The sequence below is a fragment of the Diospyros lotus genome, chromosome 1, assembly GCF_014633365.1.
Source record: "Diospyros lotus cultivar Yz01 chromosome 1, ASM1463336v1, whole genome shotgun sequence".
Lineage (NCBI taxonomy): Eukaryota > Viridiplantae > Streptophyta > Magnoliopsida > Ericales > Ebenaceae > Diospyros > Diospyros lotus.
This window is the reverse complement of record NC_068338.1, coordinates 27,142,619-27,164,034: the sequence shown is the minus strand read 5'-3', so window position 1 is coordinate 27,164,034 and position 21,416 is coordinate 27,142,619.

Here is a 21,416-nt window from a genome sequence, read left to right as displayed (position 1 = left end):
TAATCATTAAGTTAATTTTAACATTAACTATAGTGATGACCAATTAATAAATATTTATAATTTTTTAAGACAAGTTTACGTGTTATTGTATTACTCATCATTATAAATTTTTTTAATATAATTTTATTTATCAACTAATGGCCTATATATTTTTTAATTTCAAACTCACTTGTTTTAGAATTATCCAAGAAATAATACGTGGAATTTGAATTTTTTTTTGTTTATTAGTTTCTGATAATTGTAAAGTCAAATTTAACGCATTTAATCAGAGGGGACGCAAAGGGCAGAAGTCATCTACTAGTACAAATCGCAATCTTCTAAATCCAACCAAACCACACCCCCGCCCGAGGCCCCTTGCTGGCGGAGGTCGATGCCCGCCAATTAAGGATTGGATCCTCATGCCACGTTTCGGCCTCCGGAGGCGAGTAACCAAGAATCCCTACATTCGCGAGTGGAAAAATCTCGGGCGGTTTAAAATGTGTGATAATGATTTGATCTGCATAGCAGCATCGGCGACGCAGTGGAGGATGGGGAAGCGTGCATGGGCGGTTCAATTTAACGTAATTATTATTACTATTATTATTATTATATCAATTTGGTTTGTCTTTTAAAATTGAATTATTATATTTTGGTTTATTAATTTTCCTATACTTATCTTAGTTACGCCGTTTGAAGACGGTGTGAGCGTCTTTAATCAATAATAAAATATAGACGATGACGTCAGACTGCTGTAGGATATGCGTGGACCCCACCCCCAGGCCTTTACTGACCACCCCTCAAAGAAGGAAAGTAGAGCAGCAGAAGGAAGGAATTGGACTTGGAGCGCATAACGTCCTCGCTTTCCCGTACGAGAGGCGGCTGCCTGCCTGGTGCACGCACCGTCGTTCGATGCCATGCCACCTGCTTTCCATCTCGTGGACACGTTATCTGCGAACATCAGAAAGCTGTTGGCGTTGATTCCCAGAAAAAGCCATTCAAAAGAAAGATTAAGATTTTTTTTTAATAAAATTACTAAGTTAATTAAAAATAAAGTAAAGTTGAAATATAAAACAATATTATAAAACCTAGTAATTTAAACAATCGGAAAGTTGAAATTATTTTATTTTTATTTGGCTTATTGCATTCGTGTAAAACAAACTAAATTCATATAATAAATTCTCATTAAAAAAAGGGGAAGGAGAGTGGGTGAAGAAAAGAACAGAGTGGGAGCTGTTAACTTCGCCGCATGGGATACCCAAACGCTCGCGCGCTCATTCTTCGTATGGAAGCTAAAGCGCGGTTTGGTCAGCGTGTATTTGTTAAATTAAATTGAATATTAAAAATAGTTACTTAGTACGTAAAAAGCAAAAGCCAAAGCAAAGGCAATGGAACGATGGAAGGTGTTTGCTGTACGGACGTCCGAAAAATAGAGAATCATATTCGCGGGCAACGGCCGAATCGCGATGGTTCCTTACGTGGACTTGAGATTTATTAGCGTATGCGTTAAGCAAACCCGGAAGCATCATCTATATGTATATATATATATATATATATTCTCGAAGTTATGGTACGAGGAAGGTCTTCTTTTTTTATTCTTTTTTCTTTTTTTTTTAATTATATGTTAGCACTTGAGCTCTCAGCGAATTCGTCCCAAAATCATGAGAAAAGTAAATCAAGTATCTGTCTAGATGATTAGAATTTTTTTCTTTTTTAAACTGTGTTTACTAATATTTATCAAAGACCACTTCTAAAAATATGTAAATTTTTACTTCCCTCAATAATCGATCCCACACTGACAATCTCTAGCATGACTTTACAATCTCTTCCTTTGCCACCCAACTATATCCTTGGGGCTCTTATTTTTTAAAAAAAAAAAATTATATGATTATGCTTTTACTTATTCAAAAATTATGAGATCGAGCGATGAAAATGAAAAAAGCATCTAAGAAAATCCCTTACTTGCAATGATATCTTTTAATTACATACATTATTTTTATTAATACTTATAACTTGTTTATTTAAATAAATTATGATAATTATTTTTGAGATTTAATGTAATAGTAAGAAATACTATTATGATTCAGAAATAAAAATAATATATTTTTTATTAAATAAATAAATAAAATAATTATTTTATCTTTCATCTTTTCCCATGACTATCTTTTATTGTCAAGTAAAGTAACAAAAATCATAATATAACACTTGTATAAGAATTAAATTATCTTTGTATGTTAAACACGCTTCATACACATGATTAAATATTTTTAATTATTTTTATTTTATATATATATTGATGATTAATATTTGATATGTCTATATATTTATAAAATTCACACATTAATTATTATATTATATTCTTTAAATCATTAAAACTGTCAAAATTATTCTATCTCTCTCTCTCTATATATATACATAGAATAATTTTGACTATCAATCTTTCACATCTGCCTTTCATACCCAATAGTCATGTCCTGTAATTCTATTCTTCACTGTCAACCTTTCATATTTACCTTTGATATGAAAATTATTCTCCCTCTATCTATATATATATATATATATATATATATTTCCTTTGTTAGATCTCCTATAATTGATGTGGGCCTGAGTTACTTTGCAAACATGACTAGTTAAAGAAATTGTCGAGCAATCTCGAAGTTATCATCCTATAATATTCAAATCAGATTAAAGGCAGATTTTTCTTTCAATATGTGGAGTGTGAATTATAAGGAAACATCTTATTATTCATAAAATTATTCATATATATGTGTTGTAACACCCGAGAATAATTTTGAGGATAAAAATGATATTTGATAAAGGCATAATTGGAATTTTGAGAAAAATAAGACTATAGGGCACACTAACACAGCTTTGGACGACCGAATTAATCAGAGGGGGTACCTCGGACCCTAGATAGCTAAGGAAAATGGTATAGTATCGACGAGCAATTAAAATTATGATTTTTAGTGATAAAAGAAATGAGATCGGGAACAGTTTTCAGTACAACAAAAATACAGCTGCCAATTAAGCCGTATTACCGAATTGTTGTAAACAACAGCCAAAAAGTCAACGGAGAGTTTCAAAGACTAGTATTCGATGTATAGAACAACCCTTAAGTGGTTTCAGGTTAAATCGAGTAGATTTAAGGTCAAATAAATCAATCGGGTCTAAGTGTAATTTTTAAAAATTGCCCGAGAGAGGTCTAAACGGCAATTTTTCAAAAAGTTTCAAGGGGGAAATGAAAATTATTAATCTTGAGGGTCTTAGTGAGGATGTTAGAAAGACCAGGGGCTTAAGGGAAAGGGCCAAAATACAAAAGAAAAATTTTGGGGGGCTAACGTGTAATTTTCAGAAATTTCGCATGCACATGGCAGCCTGGCCGCGAGTTTTGGCCAGAAAATCCGGCCATTTGGCAGCCAAATCTTGTCAAGGGATGGCCGAGGACAGTCTTGGTGGCGTGAAGGGGAAGAAATGGCCGGAAATCGGCCACGTATGGGTCGTTTTTACCTATAAATACCGAAGGTATTCGGTCGAGAAAGAAGCAACAAATCGAGCTCGTTCTTGAGTGATTTTTGGACGTTTGATAGAGGGCTTTTGGTCTCTAGGCATCAAATATCATTTTGGGAGTATTTTGAAGCATTTTGGTGAACGTTTGAGGGGGTTTCGAGTTTGGCCGAGGGTTTGAGGCGATCCGCCTTCCGCCGCCTGCAACTGGCCATTTGGGCCGTCTTTCAGTGGCCTTTCGGCCTAATTTTTGTGGCATCGTGATCGACTAATCGAGGGCTTTCAGAGGGTTCCAGTTTCGTGGTGATCGGAGCAACCTCCAGCGGCCGGCTAGAGGTGGAAGACGGTGGCGCGTGACTGCCACGCGCCAGCAAATTTTGCCCAGCCACTCGCCAAGCGTGTGAGGGCACGTGAGCAAGGGTATTCCGATAATTTCAACTCCAGTATTTTTAATTAATTATTTTAAGAATTATGGTGTTGAAATATTTGGAAAAATAGTTGAGAAAATAATTATTTTGGAATTATCGAGGTGAAAAATGAGAGAAAATAGAGAAAATAGTGAAATAATTGAGGAAAATGGATTTTAATGTTTCCTTTATTAATTATGGCGCTTAGGAAGTGTTGTAGTTCGAGGTTAACTGTAAATTCAAGTGTCTGTGATTTGGCACGCATAACGAGGTTGTGCACGAGGATCGAGGCAATCCGAATCCATCAATGTGAGTGTTCGCCCCCAACTTTCTTTTGAATTGTGAGTGGTTCTACCCGAAAAGACTTTAAGTGACACGTGAATGGTTTACTGTGAACGTTCATCCCTATGGCTTGGTTTATTGTGGTTGTCCAAACAATTATTTACACATGCATTGAATTTCGTACGGTAAATTGCATACATTGATATGTTGATTTTATGCATGTTATGATTTTTCGGCATTGGCTTGTTTTGTGTCGTCCATGTGGGACGTGGGTTGGTAATTTGTGACGTAGCCTAGAGTGACAGCACTCGGGATGCGTACCTAGGATTAATGCTAGGTGACCCACTTGGGACGGGACTGAGACGGACTTCACCCTACGGGACCCAAGTGGCGGGGCTGAGAGTGGACACCACCCCGGTTGTTGGCTCAAGTGGCGGGGCTGCGAGTGGACACCACCCCAGGTTCTTTTGAGCAATAGCATTAATGCCGAGGTGACATCGATTCTGAGGATATTGCTGATGTGACACTCTTGGGGCTAGGGTGGCGTTGGGTTTTGGATTGCTTTTGAGTTGGAGCGTAAAGCTTATCAATGACAATGGGGTGATTCCCGGGTTCATATGTCGAGCTTGTCCCTCTTAAACAGAATTGTTTTGCCAATGGGCCGAAGTGGTCGTGTCGCCTTTAGAGAGATTGCATTTTTCCCGGTTAGGGTTAAGTGCTATGTTGGATTTTCTTAGGCTGGTGCATGTCGGGATTTATCGATTTGGTATATGATTTTTCATATCTGCATGAAAACGTTTTTGAACTCTTACTTAAATGATTCAGCATCTAATTTGGACTATATCCCTAGAATATTCAGACGTTCCAGGTGAAAGCAGTGGCGCCAAGGGAAAGAATATCATCAAGATGTAGCGGTTATGTTTAGTTTTCGTAGGTTTTGTCCATGATTACTATGTTCAGAGGTTATGTAATATTTTGATATTTTCATGTGAAACATCGATTTGGATATTGTAAAGGAATTGTCGGTTATATATATTTGAGGTTTCGATCTTGCTTCCGCTGATGTGATTAATATTACCTGTCTTAGTCTACTAATTCTTAAATTTTGATATGCTAAGAAGGTACGATCGGGATTGTCGGGAAATGACTATGATGAAGGTATGTATGTCGAGAGGCTTGTGTTGTGATGTGAAAAAAAAAAAAAAATATTCCCGAAATCTCGAGGTAATGCACGTTGTGGAAAAATGGGGCGTTACATGTGTTTTATGTAAACTAGTGGTGAATTCGTGCAAAATACACGAAAGAGTTTAATTTAAAAATAAAAAAAATAATTTTATTATTTTAAATAATTTTAATAGAATTAATAATTATAATTTTTTTAATTTTAAATTATTTAATAAAATTTAAGTTTAATTAATTATTGATTATTCAATATTTTAATAGAAAACATTTTTAATTCAATGTACTGTCATTTAATGTATTAAAGAATAATTAATACATTAAGTAGATCAGTTGACAAAATACTTATAAAATTTTTTATTCATTATATTATATTTATTTATAAATAAACATTATAAAATCTATAATATATCCACTCAAAGACATTCGTTATTTTTTATTTATTATATTATAATTATAAATATAAATTAAAACTCTTAAATATGAGTAAGAATAAGTTTTTTCAATAATAACAAAATTTTAAAAATATGAATTTTGATTTTTTCCATAGTCTTAAAAATGTGATACTTTAAATATTAATTAGCATTGAAAAACTCTAGCATTTGACAACCTTAAATAATTTTTTATGAATTTGTTAAAATATCACATTTTCAAGATTAAAATATAATTATTAAAGTAATTAATAATTAATTAATCACTACCTTTGATTTAATGCAAGTTTTTGAGGGAAAAAATTCATCATTGATTGACACTTGGCAAAATACTTTGTTTGACTATCATATTTTAATATTATATAAATATATATAGAATAAAGATATAAAGATAATATTTTAAATAAATAAAAAAAATTCTATAACTTAATTAATAGTTTAAGTTGTCTATTAATATATCTCATAAAACCTATGCAAATTTAATACAAATTTTAGAGGTAAAAAATAGCTTGGCAGATTTTTGGAGGGAACAAAAATTTACAAACTATTCTACTTTAATATAATATATTATATATTATTATATTATAGAAAGATAATATTTTATTTAATAGATAATTTTTCGTGACTTAATTAATACTTTAAGTGTCTATTCATATCTCTCATAAATAGTATTTATTTTTGATTGATTGGCGAATTAATTGATGAGAAGATCTAACATAAAATATTTATTTTTGATTAATTAATAGCATTAAAAAATTCATGCAAATTTAATACAAATTTTAGATGTAAGAAATAGTTTGGCAGATTTTTTGAGGGAAGAAATATTTGCATACTATTCTACTATATATTATTATATTATATTATATAAAGAATTTCCACATATTGTGCAACTCTTACTGGCTTTTTTACATATTGTGCTGACAGTGAAGATGAATGTCAATTCACTTATCAAGAATTTTCACAGCATCGTGTTTGGCTCAAGTCGGAAAAGATATGGAAATTAAGAGAAATGAGATATGCAATTGGTAGAATGTACTTTGCTAGCCCTGATTGTGGTGAAAGATTTTATCTGCGTTTGTTACTAACCGTTGTCAAATGACCAAAGTCGTTTCAGTCTTTACGCACGGTCGATAATGTTGTGCATGATACATTTAAATTAGTATGTGTTGTAAGGAGGCTTTTGGAAGATGATGAAGAATGGATACAATACTTGAAATAGGCTGCAGTTATGAAAACTGAATATCAATTGAAGAGATGGTTTAGTATTATTCTCACTCAGTGTTCTCCACTAAATCTATATGCATTATGGAATCAATTCTCAATGCATATATGTGATGACCTTGCACATAAGATTCGTACATTATTTGTCATTTCTAACCTAACAGATGCTCAAATTGAAGATTATGGTCTCCATCTTTTGAATCAAATGCTTCATGAATCAAGCAAAAGTTTAATTGACTTCTCACCCATGCCACGAGTTACTGCAGATTGGAGTGCAGTAGTTGGTAATCGATTGATATTCGAACATCGACAACTGAAAAGTGAGGCACAACAGACAGATCCACAAATTTCTATTGATTGTCTCAACAATGGATAGCGGAATGCTTATAACACAATCATTTCTTCAGTTTTTCAAAATAAATGAGTTGTTTTATTTCTGAATGGGGGTGTTGGAACAGGGAAAACATTTTTGAACAATACGATAGCATTAAAATGTCGCAATCTTGGGCATATCGTTATTACTGTGACTTCATCTGGAATTGTGTAATACCCGGAAGTTATTAAGAGTATAAATGATTTTTAAGGAAGGGTATAACTGGAATTAGCAAAAGAATAAGGCTATATGGCACATTAACGCAGTTTTAGACGATCAAATCAGTCGGAGGGAGTAACCTGGACCTTAGATAGCTAAAGAAAATTGTACAGTATCGACAAGTGATTCGAATTATGATTTTTAGTGATGAAAGTAGTGGGATCGGGAACAGTTTTCGGTACAGTTGTCGACCGGGCTGAGAAAATCGAATCGACGTAGGAAACGTCCAGAAGATCAACGGAGCGCGTCAAGGACTAGTATTTAATGTGTAGAACAACCCTTAAGCGATTTCGGGTTGAATCAAATGGATTTAGGGTCAATTCGACTAGTCGGGCTTAAGTGCAATTTTCTAAATCTGCCAGAAGGAGGTCAAAACGGTAATTTTTCAAGAATTTCGAAGGTCAAACGAGATGTGCTAACCTTGAGGGACTTAGTGGTACATTTGAATTTATCAGGGAAGTTGTAAAAAGGGCAGAATTGTCATTTGAAGAAAATAGGGGTCAAAATGCAAAAAATGGAAAATGGCATAGTGTGAACGCGAAGGGATTTCGGCCGCCGCACTGCCACCGCACGTGGAGGCCATTTCCGGCGATGGGACGACCGAGGCTTGCTTGGGGAAGGTTGTATACGGCCGGGAGAACACTTGGGGACCAAGCTTGGCCGTTGATTGGCCGGAAAAAGATCGGATTTTTAGTATAAATTGGGGCCTAGGGTTTCGACTTTTGGAGCTCAAATCGAATGCGTTTTCGAATGTATTTGGGAAAGTGATTAAGGGTTTTATGATCCTTGCAACAAGGAGAAGAAAATGGGAGTGTTTTGAAGTATTTTGGGGTTGTGTAGAGGCCGATCGAAGCTCGGCTGAGGATGGATGGCGGACCGCCTTCTGCCACCTGCAACTGCCCGTTAGGGGCATTTTCCGGTGGCCTTTCGGCCTGAAATTGGTGCCGTTGGGATCGACTTGCAAAGGGCTTCAAGGGGGTGCCCTTATTTCGGCCATCGGAGCAACCGCCGGAGACTGGTTCAACGAGGAAGAAGGTGGCGCGTGCAGTCACGCACCAACCTCTGCACACACCCACGCACCAGGCGCGTGAAATGGGAATTTTGGGTATTTCTTCTTCCATTATTTTTAATTAATTATTTTACGAATTATTGTGTTAAAATATTTCAGAAAATAGTTGAATAAATAATTATTTTGGAATTATCAAGGAGAAAATAGATAAAATTGTGGAAAATTGAGGAAAATGAATTTTAATGCTTCCTTAATTAAATATGGTGTTTAGGAAGTATTGTGGCTCGAGGTTGAGTATAAGTTCAAGCATTTGGGATTTGACACGTAAACCGAGGCGTTGCACGAGGATCGAGGCGATCTGAATACATTCGAGGTGAGTGGTTTGATTCCAACTTTTCTTTGTCTTGGAAGTGTTTTTAGGTGCTTGTGGTGGGTTCTAGTGAGCGGTTATACCCTCCTAGACATAAATTGTTTTACAAGGCTTTTGCTTATGATCATTGTGTCGATATTTGCTACATTACATTAACTGTTTTATTTTAAAATGTTGGTGCATGGCGTGTAAATTTTCATATCATTTGGGGTCAAGTTTAATTGCATCGTTGGGTCCGTATGGGCGGGATGGGGTCTACTTGAGATTGGGACAATGTTAATCCAGGTGAACGAGTGTCACACTGGGGCACTCGAGGGAATAATGTTAAACCAGGTGAACGGGTGTCACGACGGTGCACTCGAGGGATTAACGTTGGACCAGGTGAACGTGTGCCACAGTGGGGCATTCGAGGGATTAAGTATGTCAAGGTGATATCTCGAGTTAGACATGTCTTGCTTATTTACGTTTGTTTGAGTATGCCATGCTCGTGTGTCTCTCATGCATTGTATGAACTGTTTTATGCCGTCACTTAGAGGTTTATCATCTAACTTGGGCTATGCCCCTGGAACGTTTAATGTTCCAGCCAGGAACTGCTGCGAGGGCAAGGATGTGGCCGGTTGAGGGCCAATGGTGCTTAGTTTGTTAAGTCATTGTAACGTTTGGAGGATTTAACATGCATTTCAAGTTGTAAATGAACAGTTGTATATAACAATTTTATCATTTGATCTGTATTACGTATTTTGCTATGGAAATACAATGTAAGAACTATGGTGTTTTGGTATTAGTGTATCCGCTGCGTTGTATTAAGACTCGTTTAGTTTAAGATTATTGATCTTGATAGTTAAACGGGTAAGACTGGGGTTCGCGGGGTTTTGTTTCTGCATGTGAAGATTGTTCTTGAAATACCGCGCGTGTTGAATTTAAAGAAAAAAAAAAAGAAATCCCGGTAATACCCTTATAGTGACACGCTTGGCGAGACGGGGTGTTACAAATTGCATTATTGTTACTGGTCAGAGGTCGCACTGCACATTCAACATTTTCTATCCCGTTAGATGTGTTGAAAAATTCAAATTGTGGGCTTAGCAAACAATCATTACAAGCTGAGTTATTTAGAGAAACAAAACTCATAATTTGGAATGAAGTTCCGATGCAGCATAGACATTGTGTTGAGGCAGTAGATCGTACATTGAGGGATATTTGTGATAGTAAAAAGCCATTTGAGGGTATTACCGTTGTTCTTGGTGGAAACTTTCGACAAATCTTACCAATTATACCCAAAGGAGTTCGTGAATAAATTGTGAATGCATCATTAAGACATTTTGTTCTATGGAAGCATATACATATCTTAACTTTGGATTTGAATATGCGTTTGAATCATGAAGGCCGTGAAAATGCTAATTTTACAAATTTCTTTATGGAGGTAACACTACTTTAGCCTTTGTGCCATATTATATAGATTATTTTAAATTAATGAATTGTGTTTTCATTCTTATTTTTTTTATTGATTTCACTTTTTCAAGATTGGGACCAATCATCAAGAAATCGTTAACCTTCCATCAACAATACACAAAGGCTAAGATTTGAATGAATTATTATGTACAGTTTACCCATGGTTGAACATGATAGAGATGTCAACCTCAACATTTTTAACTGAACGCACAATTCTGTCTGCGCGTAACGATGATGTCAGTGACATCAATACTACTGCGTTGAATATCTTTTCAAGAATATTATATACTTATCTTGCATCAGATAAAATGTCTGAAGATAATGAAATCGATCATACCATTACAAATAGATATCCTAATGAATATTTAAATTCATTGGATCCTCATGGGTTGTCAACTTTTAAGTTAGAGTTGAAGGTGGGTTGTCCTATAATATTGTTAAGAAACATTGTACCGAAAGATGGACTATGTAATGGTACAAAATTGATGATTATTAGGTGCGACACTTGCATAATTGAAGTTCAAATTTTAACTGGAGAAAAGTTTGGCAATTTGACATTCATACCAAGGATATATTTAGCACAATTTTATTCAGAAATGCCTTTCCAAATGACAAGACGTCAATTTTCAATTCGATTGGCATATGCCTTGACCATTAATAAATTTCAAGGATAATCTGTTAAATTTGTTGGGGTTGATTTGCACATACCAGTGTTTAACCATGGACAATTATATGTGGCATTGTCCAGATGTACATCATTTGATCGTATAAGTATTATGCTCCCTAAAGATTGTTTATCTTGAAGTGTTGTTGTAGTGTTCAGAAGGTAACCATGTAGATTTATTTTTATTAATTATATAATTTTTTCTAAAAGTTAAATTTAATAATAATTTAAAATATGGACTTTTGTAGGATTGGATTGAAAAATATATGGAGCTTAAAAGGAGAAATACAACTACCTTGCTTCGATAGGAATGTAATAAGATAATTTCAATCTTAAAGTATATTTTGATCTGTATATTTCCAACAAATATTCTAATCTATATTTTTTTTGTTTCACAAATTATCAGATTATTGTGCATATTCCTCATTGGGGACACATACAAGTTGATACGAAGACTCTTTGGAAAGTAATGAGGAGGAAGTTCAGGCAAACACATGTTTGAAGACAAGTTATTAACACAATTTTTGTAAAGCATACATATTTTGTAAAGGTTTGACCTACTTTTTGTAAAATTTTTATTTACTCTTTTGATGTATGAGAATATAATGTTTGTTTTGCAGCAGTAGAAGTAGTACTTGATATTTAATTTTTTTTACATTTGATTGGCAACAAAAGTACTAACTGGTATGTATTGTTTGATATTTAACTTTTAATTTAATTTGTTTAGATTGTAGAACACTTTTTTATTTATTTATTTTTATACAATGTTAATAAGTATACAATAATTTTAATTTTTATTTAATATTTAATCTTAATATTATTTACTTTTATATTATTTACACCATGCCTTTAGGCACGGGCATTCCCTAGTTATATTATATTATATAGAGATAGAATTTTATATAAATAAATAATTTTATGTGACTTAATTAATAGTTTAAGTGTCTATTCATATTTCTCATAAATAGTATTTTTTTTATAGATTGACGGATTAATTAAATATTTAATATTCACATAATGATGTATTGAAAATTCCATAATTAGCATTGAAAAACTTGTGTATTTAAAATCCATTATTAATTTTACAATAATTAGTACATATTATTTCAAAACAATTGAAATATTTAAATTATTAATGTAATTACAAAATGTAAATTATTAATGCAATAAGTACTAAATACTAATCATTAATGCAAGTTTTGGGGGAAAATTTTTATTACTAATTATTTCAAGGCAATTAAAATATTTAAATTATTAATGCAAATTACAAATTATAAATTATTAATGCAATAAGTATTAATTGCAAATCATTAATGCAAGTTTTGGGGAGAAATTTATTTTTTCAAGACTATAATACTTTTATATATATAAAGATTGGTGATATTTTCTTTTGTCATTCAATTCTTCATTCTTTTTTTACATTACATTATATAAGATTATCTTAAGAGTTGCTATTTCTGTTTATCAACCCAAATATAACGAGCCAACTCCAAATTGATGCCTCCAACGAGTTGCTATTTCATAGCTTGTTGTTCATCGTCCATCCGAATTTGGTTTGTGATTTTTTTTAATTTTTTTATTTATTTTGACATTGAATTAGTGATATTGTGTATTTGATTATTGATTTATATATTTGATTATTGAACTTGTGTATGTGCGTATTTAATTATTGATTTTGTGTACGTGCATATAATTATTTTATATATTTGATTATTAATTTTTGTAAAATAAAATAAATAAAATTAAAATTTATTAATAAATAAATAAAACAGATAGTTGAATAAATAAGAGTGTAATTGGAGCAAACATAATTTTATAGATAAAATAAAAAATAATTATTATTATTTATAATATAATAAAAAATAGCATTAGAAATAGCCAAACTCTTGCTAACCTCCATAAGTACATCTAAACATTGCACATAGGCCCTTTTGATAGTTATTTTTTTCCAATGAAAACATATTTTTTCCATCCAAATTACCATCTATGCAATGTTTAATAGTTTTTTTTTTTTAGATAATTCATTTTCCCATTTATGCTCACGTAATGGGTTTTTCCCTCAAATCAAGGAAACGAAATTCCTTAATGAGGGGGGGGGGGAGGAGCTCCAATTTTTCAGATAATTGAAGCAGCCAAACCTACCATGCTTGGCGTCTTCACAATGATGGAGCAGGAAAGTAAAAAGAACGAGAAAGAGAAAGAGAGAGACAGTGACGACGATACAATAGTGTTGGTAGTGGTAAGGATCTCGTTACCAACGGCAACAACGGAGATGAGCATGTCGAGATAGTAGGCGGCAACGTTGCGAGGGACCCAGGTAATAGCGGTGGCATTGGAGGAATCGATGGAATTGATCTAGTTGTTGGGCACGCTGACGACGACGAGGATGTTGGTTTTAGCCAAGGCCTTGAGAATCTCTTTGTCGGCGTCGTAGAGCCAGACATGACTGATCTTTTGCACATTTAGAAATGCTAAGCAACGGCGGTGGCGGAAGGGAGACAGAGATGGTGAGATAGTGGTTTGGGGGGTGAAAGAGAGTGTAAGAAAGTGGGTTTGGTTTTTTATTTTTATTTTATTGCTATTATCTATGACAAATTAATAAACCAAGAGTGTGTATTGTTATTTTTTATTTTTTATGATAAATACAAATGTATAGAAAGAAAAATAAAAAATCGTAAATCATGTATATATTTTGACCATTGAATTTTATGGAAAATGATATATTTTTTATGGAAAATAATGCCTATTAAGCATGAAATATCAAGAAAATGATCAAATTTTATAAAAAATATTACCAATCAAATATCAAAAAATGAAAAATAACATCATTTTTTAAGTAGAAAATTATACCAATCAAACAACTTAAACTTCAAATTTTCAAAAATTCATTTTCCCTATAATTCATTTTTTTTCACCAAAACAATCAAATGCACCCTTATTTATCTTTTATGCAACTTTTTAAATTTTTTTTATTATAATTAAATTAGTCATGAATCCATCAAAAATAAATGCCAATTGGCCACGTTTAGACTCCATATCGTGGCTAATAACTTAATAACATAATAAAAATTTGCTTAAAAGTAAGTTTTTTCTGAAAGTTAGGGTGCATTTGATGGGTGAAATTCATTTTTTATTTAAATTTTAAGAAATTTCGTCAAATAAATTTTTTTTTATAAAATTTAAATTTTATCTTAGTTTAAAAAATATTTTTTTTCTTAAAATCAAAGAATTAAAATTTATGCGGGATGAATGAGAATTGAATTCTATCAAATTGGAATTTCGTCCCATTCTAACCCCTTTGTCAAACACACCGTTAGATATTTTTATTAGCATTTTGGCTGTTTCCCAGTCAATTCCACAGTCAACCGCCATCTCACAGAGTCCATCACAGTCAACATCTTTATTGACTGTCACAATCACAGTCAACATCACTTATCAAAACCCATTTCCCATCTTTCGATCTTCTTCCTTGTCTGATATAGTTTCCATTTTATTAAAGGTTTACCACACCAATTCCACATGTTATTATGTACGATTGTTCAGATTTTGTATTTTTCAAAACATATTGAATCTTTTATTATTATTTATTTTTTTATCATTTTCTATATTTATTAAAATAAAAAATCACACTTGACAATTCTCCACCACCAGGGGATATAAAAATATTCTTTAAATTTGACATTTTGATAGTTTAATTCTCTAAATTTTAAGTTAAACTTATTATGTCATACAAATTTTAGTTTTGTTAAATTGTGTGTAGTGTCTCCAGTCTCACCTCTAAGATGCTACTGTAACCCACGATTGCAACTTTAGTTATCGATCAAATTTAAATAATGACTAATCGTATATATATTACTTCTTTTTACTTTATATAAATTTTTTATATAGAATATATATTAACCCTTATAATTCATTTTTAATGTCTTAATAAATTTATTTGAACAAATTCATACACGCAAATGCCATTGATAGTGCCGCCAAAATTTAATCCGATGATTTCTTGCGATTCTCAAAGATATTACTATCATATTTATATTGATCTCGAGATAAAAATTAAGGGATTGTCAAGTCTTGATTTATCTCCTTTTAGAGTAGGGTGTTGGAGTGCAAGACATCATTAAAAAAAAAAAATCATTCATAGCCGTCAAAGTTATTTTAATAAAATTTAAATATAATAAATTAAATAATTATTTAAATGGATAAATTGAAGCAAACTTCCAATCCAATTTCAACCTTTTCACACCTACTTTATTGTTTAATCACGCCTGCCGGCAGCTTGTTTCTCTCAACTTTTACTTTCACGCATTCTGATTTATTCTCCACCTCCACGTATTTACTATTTATAGGCGGGCAAAGGACGGGAAATCAATTGTGGGAATATTTTCGTCATTTTCACTCTGCACCGCGCTATCTATAGTCAATCAAATTAATCTCCTCAATGTTCTTTCAGGTCCACGTGTGTTCTCCATTTATCACAAATTTTTTACAGACCAATCCCAATTCCAACTCCATCTCTCAACTGTGCTGTACAGATTACTACCCATATTCCCATTGAAGCTTTGAAATAATTACCTGTATTCTCAAAATCCCATCTCAAATGAATGCCGCTGCTGCTGCTCTCACATCTCAATTAATGCTACATCAAATCATCACACATCGTTTTCGCCCCCTGGGTTGTTGCTCCAGCGAAAATTCAGCCTTCGCTGCCCGTGGACTCGAACCCGCGACCCCTTGCTTTCCTTTACGCGCGCGCGCGCGACAGCTTGAGCGACAGCCCTTCTTAGTCGTACGTGCGAAACAATTAGTTTTACATAAATGCCGGATATCAGTTTCCCGAATTCCACTCAAACGTCGGAAATCCCTACAAAAACTCTCCATGGTCTCCCTATTCTAAGACACAATCATTTGTGATTTCTCTCATTCATAAATTACAAATAAATAATAAATAAATCATTTCAATAATTCTTTTTTCATTTCAAAATATTAGGATATTATATTGTGCCTCTCAATTTTTTTATTTTGTAATATTCACACACCTCTTAATTCAATTGACATAACACGTGAATTTACGGATACTGTTAATTCAATCGACATAACACGTGAATTCACAGATACTGTTAATTCAATTGACATAACATGTGAATTTACGAATACTGTTAATTCAATCGACATAACACTTGAATTCATGAATAGTTTTAATTCAATTGACATAACACGTGAACTCATGCGTGATTAAGGAACACGACTAAATTTTTTAACTTTTTCATCATTTTTTATCGTGTCAATAACCTTTCACCTTTATCGTCTATTTCTTATCTTTTTTATCATCGTCAATTGACCTATAATTTTTGCTTATGTCAATTGATATCTTCCATGTAACGTCCCGTTTTCCCACAACGTGCATTACCTCGAGATTTCGGGAATATTTTTTTTTTTTCACATCACAACACAAGCCTCTCGACATACATACCTTCATCATAGTCATTTCCCGACAATCCCGATCGTACCTTCTTAGCATATCAAAATTTAAGAATTAATAGACTAAGACAGGTAATATCAATCACATCAGCGGAAGCAAGATCGAAACCTCAAATATATATAACCGACAATTTCTTTACAATATCTAAATCGATGTTTCACATGAAAATATCAAAATATTACATAACCTCTGAACATCGTAATCATGGACAAAATCTACAAAAACTAAACATAGCCGCTACATCTTGATGATATTCTTTCCCTTGGCGCCACTGCTTTCACCTAGAACGTTTGAATATTTCAGGGACATAGTCCAAATTAGATGCTGAATCATCTAAGTGAGAGTTCAAAAACGTTTTCATGCAGATATGAAAAATCATATACCAAATCGATAAATCCCGACATGCACCAGCCTAAGAGAATCCCACATAGTACTTAACCCTAACCGGGGAAAATGCAATCTCTCTAAAGGCGACACAACCATTTCGGCCTATTGGCAAAACAATCCTGCTTAGGAGGGACAACCTCGACATATGAACCCGGGAATCACTCCATTGTCATTGTTAGGCTTTACGCTCAAACCCAACGCAACCCTAGCCCCAAGAGCATCACATCAGCACTATTCTCGGAATCGACGTCACCTCGGCATTAATGCTATTACTCAAAGGAACCTGGGGTGGTGTCCACTTGCAGCCCCGCCACTTGAGCTAACAACCGGGGTGGTGTCCACTCTCAGCCCCGCCACTTGGGTCCCGTAGGGTGAAGTCCGTCTCAGCCCCGTTCCAAGTGGGTCACCTAGCATTAATCCTAGGTACGCATCCCGAGTGCTGTCACTCTGGGCTACGTCACAAGTTACCAACCCACGTCCCACATGGACGACACAAAACAAGCCAATGCCGAAAAATCATAACATGCATAAAATTAACATCTCAATGTATGCAATTTACCGTACGAAATTCAATGCATGTGTAAATAATTATTTGGACAACCATAATAAACCAAGCCATAGGGATGAACGTTCACAGTAAACCATTCACGTGTCACTTAAAGTCTTTTCGGGTAGAACCACTCACAATTCAAAACAAAGTTGGGGGCGAATACTCACCTTGACGGATTCAGACTGCCTCGATCCTCGTGCACAACCTCGTTATGCGTGCCAAATCACAGACACTTGAATTTACAGTTAGCCTCGAACCACAACACTTCCTAAGCACCATAAGTAATAAAGGAAACATTAAAATCTATTTTCCTCAATTATTTCAATTTTCTCTATTTTCTCCCATTTTTCACCTCGATAATTCCAAAATAATTATTTTCTCAACTATTTTTCCAAATATTTCAACACCATAATTCTTAAAATAATTAATTAAAAATACTGGAATTGAAATTACTGAAATATCCTTGCTCACGCGCCCTCACGCGCTTGGCGAGTGGCTGGGCAAAATTTACTGGCGCGTGGCAGTCACGCCCCACCGTCTTCAACCTCTAGCTGGCCGCCGGGGGTTGCTCCGATCACCACGAAACTGGAACCCTCCGAAAGCCCTCAATTAGTCGATCACGATGCCACAAAAATTAGGCCAAAAGGCCACCGGAAAACGGCCCAAATGGCCAGTTGCAGGCGACGAAAGGCGGACCGCCTCAAACCCTCGGCCAAACTCGAAACCCCCTCAAACATTCACCAAAATGCTTCAAAATACTCCCAAAATGATCCTTGATGCCTAGAGACCAAAAGTCCTCTATCAAAGCTCCAAAAATCGTTCAAGAACGAGCTCGATTTGGTGCTTCTTTCTTGGCCGAATACTTTCAGTATTTATAGGTAAAAATGATCCCCACGTGGCCGATTTCCGACCATTTCTTCCCCTTCACGCCACCAGGACTGTCCTCGGCCATCCCTTGACAAGATTTGGCTGCCAAATGTCGGATTTTTCGGCCAAAACTCGCGGCCAGGCTGCCATGTGCGTGCGAAATTTTTGAAAATTACATTTTAGCCCCCCGAAATTTTTCTTTTGCATTTTGGCCCTTTCCTTTAAGCCCCTGGTCTTTCTAACATCCTCACTAAGACCCTCAAGATTAATACTTTTCATTTCCCCCTTGAAACTTTTGAAAAATTGCCGTTTAGACCTCTCTCGGGCAATTTTTAAAAATTACACTTTGGCCCGATTGATTTATTTGACCTTAAATCTACTCGATTTAACCTGAAACCACTTAAGGGTTGTTCTATACATCGAATACTAGTCCTTGACACTATCTGTTGACTTTTTGGCCGTTGTTTACAACAATTCGGTAATACGCCCTAATTGGCAGGTATTTTTGCTGTACCGAAAACTGTTCCCGATCTCATTTCTTTTATCACTAAAAATCATAATTTTAATTGCTCGTCGATACTATACCATTTTCCTTAGCTATCTAGGGTCCGAGGTACCCCCTCTGATTAATTCGGTCGTCCAAAGCTGTGTTAGTGTGCCCTATAGTCTTATTTTTCCCAAAATTCCAATTATGCCCTTTATCAAATATCATTTTTATCCTCAAAATTATTCTCAGGTGTTACATTCCATATCCCACAGTTATTATCTACCTTTTTGTGTTTTTCATTGTCATTAATTGATTTTTCGTCACCATTTTTGTCGATTGACATCTCTCTTACCTTAGCACCGATCGACTTATTGTTTGCCTATTATTGACTCACCTTTCTCATTCCTCTTCATTGACCAACTATGGTCTCTCATTCCTCATCACCAACCAACCATAATCTAGCCTTTATTGCCACCAATCGACCATATTTGAGGCTAAATAGACTATGATAGCGACTTAATCCAGTTTGTGTTTTTGAATCGATGATGGCACTGAGCAAATAAGGTTGTGAATCGATGGTGTCGAGTGTCGCAAAAGGTTTTCGCTATCTTCACTTTCCTTTTTCACGAGCCCAGGGTCATCGACTATGGCCTCCTTCATCATGAGTCCTCATCTCTTACAATATTGAGACTTAGGTCCATTGTGTATTGCGTGATGTGTGACATTCTCTCAATTGCTTGGTCAGTAAGGGGTCAACATTAAACACGTGTAACTCACGCACAACATATTAGTAGACGAGTTGTATGATTATTCTAAAATTAAAAATTTAAAAGCATAAGAGGTCCACTTTAAAATTTGAGAGGCTAAATAGCCAAAAGACCAAAGTTGGAGAGCATTTTATGCATTTTGCTTGCAAAGGTATCATTCTGCGTCTCTTATTAGTGGTGACCGAGCTAAGAGTTAGGCCATGGACTTGGAGCTAGGGGTGGGCTTGGATAAAGCCTGGGTTAGTGCAGGGATTTGTGTGTCTTGGGCACAACCTAGTGATTAAATTTGGAATCAATATTGGGCTGTGTTTGTCTTAGGCCATTTTTTGGTTTTGCCACAATCTCAACCTCAATTAATGATAAATATATAATTTTTAATAAAAAGTTTAAACCACTCTGACTAATTAATTATCGTAAAAGAAATAAAAAAGTTTGAGAAGAGTCGTTTTTTAAGGGTAAATTCTTTAAAACACTATGTGATTTGAGTTTTTTTTTTTGGCTCCAAACACTTGTGTGATTTTCTTAACCCAAAAATGTCCTTCTACCAATTTTGTTAAATTTTCACACAATCAACTAACTTGAATTAATTTAAGTTTAATTGATATTTTTCTTAATTTTTCTATCTAATTAACAATAATAAAAAAAAATCATCAATAGTTATTTTAGTGGCCATGGTGGAGGGATAAGTTAGTATGTTAGTTTGTCTTTGTATGTCTTTTTACAATAAAAATTAAGGAACTCATCGGTCATTAGGATTTAACACAATAAATGGATCCCATTAATGGTGATAGACAATGCGTTCAATATCAATCTATTTTTAGATCAAGAGTAAAGGCCAATGGATTCAAAGAATTAAGATCTATCAACATGATGAATTCGTAACATCCATTGATTTTTTGAATTAATTATTTCACTATTTTTGTCACATATAGAGATAGATAAAGGAAGAGAAAAACGTAAAAAACTTTTTCTCAACCATGAACATAGGATGAGTTCCATAATTTTTATTACAGATAAAGAGAACGAATGAATTTACTATTCTCCACAGGGCAAAGGTCGTGTTAGGTTTAGCAAGCAAAATACTATCAAATTTTGGTGATTACTTTTTATTTTTAATTTTTAAACCAAAAATTTTAAAAATTTATTTTATAAACACAATTTCAAATTACCATATTTACTTTATTTTTGTTGTTGAATGAAACATTGGAACTTTTGGGCTTGAGCTTGGAGTTGGGGCTCAGGCTTGGTGTAAATTTGGGCTGGGCCTTTGTATTGGGTTGGAGTGTGGCCCCGGGTTGCATGCCGAGTATTTCCAGAAAGCAAGGAAATAATATAACAATATATAAATTTAAAATTTGAAAAGTAAATCGAAAATAAAAGTAGACAAGTATAACGACTATTTAGTTGTGAAAATAATTCTTAGTCTTTTTTCTCTATTATTTTATAATTTTTTTATTTTATATATATATAAAAAACATACTTAAATGTTAAAAGTACATAAAATTAATTCTCAATATTTAAAATTCACGAAATTCAAATTCAAAATTTTCAATACACCATGGTTACCATTTACTATACTAATTATAGTGGTGATTTTACAAGTTATTTTGGGGTAAATTTTAGTATAATATATAACGTAAGTAACGTATTATATGACATATGAAATGCTCTTATATAAAAACCATATAACACATTTTTTATATATATAATATATTATTTATTTTATCAATCACACATTTTATATTCTAAAGAGTTTAGTCACAACTAAAATTCCATTTATTTGGGAGAAAGTGAT